Consider the following 7,655-nt stretch of genomic DNA (forward strand, 5'->3'; position numbering starts at 1 on the left):
CCTTATCTATTTGTAAAAAGGAATACAGAATAATGCACATTTTTGTTCAACTTTTTTTTATATATTTACATTTTTACTTTCTTCATAAAGCATAATTGTGATGTAATAATCATATATTGTACAAATAATGTGAAACTCCCACACATTTAGTATTTGTATTTTAAAGAGCTCTATGAATTCATTTGTAAATAAAATAAATCTCTAACCCCATTCTTTAGTTTATTTTTTTTATTATTATTAATTTTAATTTAGTTCTGTTTTCATTGCTGTATGCATACAGTAAAATATATTCTAAACATGAATTTCAGGTTTCATAAAATGTATTCACTTACTTCAGTCAGACCTTGATCATGGAAAACCGAAATATGAAATTACATGAAATGAAAGAAGAACATTGAACATTCATGAACTAATATTAATAATAACTAATAATAACTAATCATTATTAATCTTTTGCTGTATTAGATAGGTGTATTATTTTTGAAATTGATAGATAACTTATTACATATTATAATATGATATTGTAAGGAAGGGGCAGGACCAGATAAGCTGTCCCTTCTCGAACAAAACCATTTGTCTTGAGCTATGTTGACAATTGGTCTAGGGAGATATATTTTATTTTATTTGTATTTGTATTTTATGTAGTTTTTTATTTTAGTTTTTATTAAGTTTTTGTTATTTTTTGTTATTTCAAGTTTGTGTGTTTATGGTTGTTCGAGATAAATAAAGATCAAATCAAATCAAATCAAGTGAACAGCTGACTGGTGTACAACTTGTATAATGTGACCAACATGATCTAAAACGTTGTAACAACGTAAAATAAGAGTGTACAATTCTGATACAGTATTGCATTGGTAAGATAAAAGTAAGACATGACCTAATTATTTGTGATTTTTTTCATAACGTCCCACCCAATCCCATCCCATATGCAAGGTGCAATGTTCCACAAACAGCAGATAAGATGCCCTGACGTCTGTATAAAAGAATGTCAGAGGGCCTGACTGAACCAAACTGAAATCATGGCCTTCCTGTGGATTTTCTACTGCCTTGCTTTTGTTAGTGCTGCCTACGGTAAGTTATGGCACTGAAACTGGTGGGGTTGGTTTCCTGAACAGGAAAGCGAACCATCTAGGGCGGCCGGGTAGCGCAGCAGACTAAGCGTCTGTCTACCACCACAGAGCCAGTGGGATCGAATCCGGCTGTGGTGCCTCCGGCTTGGCCGACCGTCCATACTAACACAATTGGCAGTGTTAGCGAGTGGGAAGCCGGCGTGGGGTGGGTCCTGGTCGTTGTAAACAGTGACTCCTACAGTTCGGTCGGGGCGCCTGCACAGCAAGGGAAGGATCTGGGAGAGGTAGTGTGACCTTCCACACGTTACACTCTCCCAGTGAGAGTCCGCGCTGCCAGGTGAAAAGAAGCGGTGGGCTGGCTACACATGTGTCGGAGGAAGCATGTGATACTATTGTGATAGTCTCCGCCCTCCTCCCAGACCGACGGTAGAGGGTAGAGTGCGCAACGACCAGGAAGGGGATTGGGAATTGGGAATTGGCATAACGACTACCATTGGGATAAAAAAAAAAAAAAAAAGACTTGATCCATAACAGAAAACTCCTCTTCCATGATTTCTTTCCTTTCATGCTACTGTCCTCTGAATGGCCATCATAGCTTAATGCTTATAGATATGATAATGACTGTACAATACTTTTTTTGTGTGTCAACCATCAGGCTGTGGCGCACCAGCCATCCAGCCCGTCATCACTGGCTATTCCCGTATCGTCAATGGTGAGGAGGCTGTACCCCATTCCTGGCCCTGGCAGGTGTCCCTTCAGGTACGGTAACAGTAGAACAATGCCTCAATCCCTGTCTATCTGTAAACACATCATCTGAACAGGTACCTGGCTGTATCCCACTTGACCAGTGAAGAGAATGAATATGTACAGTATATTTTCCAGAATCTTTTGGACTTTTTATATAAATAGTTACTAGTTATTGTTTTCTAAATAAAGATTTGTCACATTGATCTAATTATCAGGATGATTTTGATGATTTACACTTCTGCGGTGGCTCTCTGGTCAATGAGAACTGGGTTGTGACTGCTGGCCACTGCAGTGTCAGGTATAGTTGTATTTTCTCTATCTTATACTAAAACTAGGGATGTCCGATATTATCGGCCTACCGATATTATCGGCCGATATCGGCATTAAAATGTGATATCGGAAAATATCGGTATCGGTTTTCAAAAATAAATAAAAATGTATTTGAATTTTTTTTACATTTCTATAACCTTTATTTACCCAGGCAAGCAAGTAAGAACAAATTCTGATTTTATTTATTGTCAAAAGTATGCATAATGTTGTGTTAATTCCACAACAAGAGATATGTAATGTTAATTACCTGAAATTATTCCATTTTTGGGGGGGGGGGGGGGGAAACCCTGCATATATCGGTATCGGTTGATATCGGTATCGGAAATTAAGAGTTGGACAATATCGGTATATCGGTATCGGTAAAAAAGCCAATATCGAGCATCCCTAACTAAAACCATTACTTATTGGACTGTATACCATCAAAACACAGTTCCTGAAGTTGAGAGCAAAGGGTAGAAGCCGTATCTATGCCTCCAGGCACGTGCATACATAGGGGTGAAGGGGTGCCCGGGCACCTGCCTTTTTCATTTTTCATTAGAAAGTGCCCTTTTTATGCCACCCTCTTTTTTTTTTTTTTTTTTTTTTTTTTTTTACTGTTGCACATATAGATATACTGCCCTGCCCTTCCAAATGAAAGATGTCACGATAGAATCTAAATATTAGGTAAAGAAAGAGAAATGCCACCCCTCTTGTAAATAATAGGTCCTTCCAAAAACACGTCGCCAAATCACCCCTCCCCAGCCCCTCCCTGTCTGCTGCTGCCTGGAAAACACGCAGCATACTCTCTCTCTCTCTCTCTCTCTCTCTCTCTCTCTCTCTCTCTCTCTCTCTCCCTCTCTCTCTCCCTCTCTCTCTCCTCTCTCTCTCTCTCTCCTCCTTCTCTCTCTCTCTCTCTCTCTCTCTCTCTCCTCTCTCTCTCTCTCTCTCTCTCTCTCTAACAGAATAATTTTGATTGACAGTCGAGTCTGCCAATTACGTCACACGGCTTGCACCCGCCCTGCTGTTCTTAGCACCAATCGGCAAGCACTATTATTAGTTTTGACTTCGTGAATGTCAGGACTGTGTGGTGACAAGTTTGACAACAACAAAGCTACAGTGCTAACAATAAGCTATTTGGCTGGATGCAGTCTGGAGGACAGTGGATATACATCAAGACAACAGTGTGTGACTGTGGGACAGTGGACATAATACTTCATCAAGCCCTCCTGACCTGGACCACGTTTCAACTAAACAAGGTAGTTAATGCGGTCTCGGTCGGTCGGTCTCTCTCTCTCTCTCTCTCTCTCTCTCTCTCTCTCTCTCTCTCTCTCTCTCTCTCTCTCTCTCTCTCGCAGCTGTTGGTCTGGAGCGCATATTGTGTTATTAAAGGGACACTATGTAGTTTTGGTGACATCTATCGGTGAAAACTGAATGTACCATAGACTTGTATTAACCCCCTCTCTCTCTCTCTCTCGCAGCTGTTGGTCTGGAGCGCATATTGTGTTATTAAAGGGACACTATGTAGTTTTGGTGACATCTATCGGTGAAACTGAATGTACCATAGACTTGTATTAACCCCCTCTCTCTCTCTTCTCTCTCTCTCTCTCTCTCTCTCTCTCTCGCAGCTGTTGGTCTGGAGCGCATATTGTGTTATTAAAGGGACACTATGTAGTTTTGGTGACATCTATCGGTGAAACTGAATGTACCATAGACTTGTATTAACCCCAAAAATCGCGCTCGCGCGCTACGCGCGCTCGCATTGCATTTAATAATTCATGCCTTTTATCATCACGGGCACCTGCCTTTCTAAAGTCCTGTGCACGTCCCTGTATGCCTCCATTGATGTATTAAGTCATGTCACAATTCTACCCTAACAGGACCTCTCACAATGTGATCCTGGGAGAGCACAACCGTGCCTCCAGTGCTTGAGAACATCCAGACCATTAAGATTGCCAAGGTATGTACTGTAGGTACACATTCAACACATAATATAAATGAAAAGGTGAACATCAAGTATTATATTTTGCATCAACAATGTACGCACACTAATGCATCTGCACCCAAATCACAAAGAAAAGGTAGCCATTGAGTTTTTGGTTGAAAAAAATATAATAATCACACATTATACAAATGTCAGGGTTCATGCTCAATCTAGTTAGCCAACAATTACTTTATACCCATTGAACTAATAAATTACTGTATTTGCAAGCTTATCCGTAATATTGACTTCTTCCTACAGTTGATCAAGCATCCCAGATACGATAGAATCACCCACAACCAATGACATCCAGCTCATCAAGCTGGCCAGCCCTGCCCAGATGGGCGAGCATGTGTCCCCTGTGTGTGTCGCTGAGACTGGTGACAACTACTCTGGTGGCATGAAGTGTGTGACCTCTGGCTGGGGTGTGACCCGCGCAGATTGTGAGCCAACTGTGGTTTGAACAAAGAAGTTGTATTAGTGTCCTGTTTATCATGCTTGACTACCTCTAAATACCTTGGTGCAAAGTATTTGTTTTTTTCCATAGATCGCGAGATAAGACGCGTTATATGCAATAAGCCCAAATCGTTCTGGTTGATCCCCTGAAACCCCAAATACTCCTGAATCAAAGGTATATTCCATGTACACAATGTGTCTTCACAAAATCATCAGGGGGGGGGGGGGGGGGGGGGGGGGGGGGGGGCGTAGGGGGTAGTCTTACCCCGAAAATGCGATCGTTAGAAAAAGCTTGGTTTAGGTCCGGTAAAATAAGACATAGAATATACCTTACCTTAGCCAGAAGGTACTCCAAGAAGAAGAATTCCAATGATCCCATTGGCGATCGCGATTACTCATTTATATGTTATTAATCGTATACGGGAAACTAGGTTTTGAGGTGAGGAGATCTCCTAGTGATTGTCCTCCCCCTCAGAGCGAGTCAGGACAGAAAGGGAGCAGGACAGAGACAGTTTAGTTCAGATAGTTTAGTTCTATTTATTTACTGTTCTGTAAAAGTCTTGTTGAATGTAATGTTTTATGTTTTGTGTGGACCCCAGGAAGACTAGTTGTTGTCATGCAACAGCTAATGGGGATCCTAATAAACTCAATAAACAATCAGAGTTCAAAAGGTAGGCGATACTGCCACCTGGTCAGATTCGATCAGCATTGCAATTCCAACGTAGGCAAACGAGCCAGGGACACCTAGAGTGATCCGGCTGACCGTTTAGAACAGGGATCAAAGGAAAAAGATCAAAGGATCTAAACACGTATTATTACGTTTTTGGCGCTCAAGCACTGGCGGTTAGACACGTAATATTACGTGTTTGGCCGTCAAAGAGTTAACCTTAACCTGCGCCCCCAAAAGTGGCCATTTTAGTTTTCGTTTTTGAGGACTGCATACTCTTTTTCCAAACCAAAATACTATACTTTAAACTTATAGCACATGCATGAGCCTTGTCTTTTTTGAAAGATGACATTCTGAAGATTATGATACAATAAAGAAAGATCACTTTTAGTGCTATGAAATAGAGTAACATAGGTCTGAACTTGAGTTGTAGAAAAACTTGTTACTCAAGTTTTTCTGTAGTAGTTAGTAGTCCAGAGGTAGTATTTCCCCAGAAGGTGGTATGGCTTAAAAAATTATTATGTAGTACATGTCCAAATGTCATAAAGATCCATTCAGAAATGAGTGATTAGGAGTGCTTTTGGTAAACTGTGTACAAAAGAAAAACCCAGTTTTCTCATAGACTTCAATTCATTCTGCTGTTTTTCTCTTCCTGTTTTTGCTCATTAGTTTTTCACCTAGATCCCTGATTCATACATTTCCAGGTGGGGTATCATTGGAAAGCCACACTCAGAAGAAGCTTCTATCCTCAGGCCATCAGAATGCTAAATGACAATAACACTATATGTAACAACCATCAAATGCACGCACAGCACACACATCCACACGCACACACTCACTTTAAACAAACAACTCACTGCAGCACCCACTTTACCCATTTTAGAACACCTAAACACACTTCATATTTATTGGTAAAGAATTTGCACTACAACCCATACCTCATTACACCTTACTGTAAATTGTACCTAAATTGTACCTCATCCCATTTCTGCTTTGCACTGTATAGTAGATTGTATTGTAACTCAGTTACTTCTACTCTGCATTGTACATTGTATATGTATATACTGAACACTTTTGTCCACGTACTTGACTTCTATTTTATACTTGCTATACTTATTTTATACTTATCTATTTTTGTCTAGCACAGTCTCTGGAGCGTAACAGAAAGAAGCATTTTGTATAAAAGTATACTTCTGTATGACAACTAATAAAGACACTTGAAACTCATTGGCTACAACCCTCCACAATCGTTTTCGAGATCGCCAGATGATTGCACTTTGCACAAGCCTCAAATACCGGCATGTAACTCAAGAACCGCTGAACGGATTTTGTCACCTGAAAGGGCTATCAACAAATGGGGCTTCAATTTGATATATATATTGTATATATATTACAAAATATGCACAACGAGCCACTAGTGGTCGCCAAAGTGCCGGTGGGCATGTTATTAAAGCTTCTATTTTTCAGCTTGGACTACCCCCGCCCTGCTCCAGCAGGCTGCTCTTCCTCTGCTGACCAACGATGAGTGCAAGCGTTTCCATAACAACAAGATCACTAGCCTGATGATCTGCGCTGGTGCCTCCGGTGCCTCTTCCTGCATGGTGAGCTTGAAATCACACAAGAGAAGAGACCCAATCCCAAAGGAAAATTAGTTGTTATTCCTCTTTCAGTACAAATATGGTACATTATCGGAGTTGATTATTACATTATCGCACCAAGAAGCAACAGCTAGCCAGGCTTACAGACTGTGACAGAGGGGTCAGGCTTTGGCCAATATGTTACTAGGGAAATTAACAGGTATACTGGTAATGTAGTGAAATGAATGTTCCTTTCTTTTGATTCAGGGTGACTCTGGTGGTCCCCTGGTCTGCGAGAAGTCTGGTGCCTGGACCCTGGTTGGTATTGTGTCCTGGGGCAGTAGAACCTGCGCTACTTCCATGCCCGGTGTGTATGCTCGTGTCACCGAGCTCCGTGCCTGGATGGACCAGACCATGGCTGGAAACTAAATCCACCTCCATGGTTTTGGTAAACCTTTATAATCAATAAAAGAAACAAATGCTCAGCTACACATGGATAGTGGTTTATTCATTTATATAATCAACAGTTTTATTACTTTATGACTGAGAGTAATATTAAAGGTGCACTATACTATTTTATATGTTTATTATGCCTTTGGCATATGCCTCAGAACCAACCCGAGACGCACAGCATGCTCCCCGCCTCTCCTCTCCAACGTTAAGTAAGGACAGCCTTCAATTATGCCAAGGAATATACATATTTATAGATATCATTTGTCTGTTCAAAAGTTGTTATGTTAATTGTGGCAGCTATTTTCATTTTAGTTTTAGTCTTAGTCATGTGTCAAGTGCTCCTTTTTCGTTTTCATCATATTTAGTCATCTTCATTTATTTTTCATTTAGTCAGTTTT

General features: G+C 40.6%; 1 pseudogene across 1 annotated transcript; it reads left to right on the plus strand.

Annotated features, from left to right (window-relative positions):
- Window positions 1-1,019: 1,019 nt before the first annotated feature.
- Window positions 1,020-7,233, plus strand: LOC311247174 (chymotrypsin A-like; annotated as a pseudogene). Its single transcript has 7 exons — window positions 1,020-1,071; window positions 1,726-1,829; window positions 2,036-2,115; window positions 4,004-4,083; window positions 4,366-4,547; window positions 6,695-6,828; window positions 7,072-7,233. The product of its transcript is annotated as a chymotrypsin A-like (transcript).
- The last annotated feature ends 422 nt before the right edge of the window (window positions 7,234-7,655 follow it).

This window comes from Notolepis coatsorum, assembly GCF_963971535.1.
Source record: "Notolepis coatsorum genome assembly, chromosome: 20".
Classification (NCBI taxonomy): Eukaryota; Metazoa; Chordata; class Actinopteri; order Aulopiformes; family Paralepididae; genus Notolepis; species Notolepis coatsorum.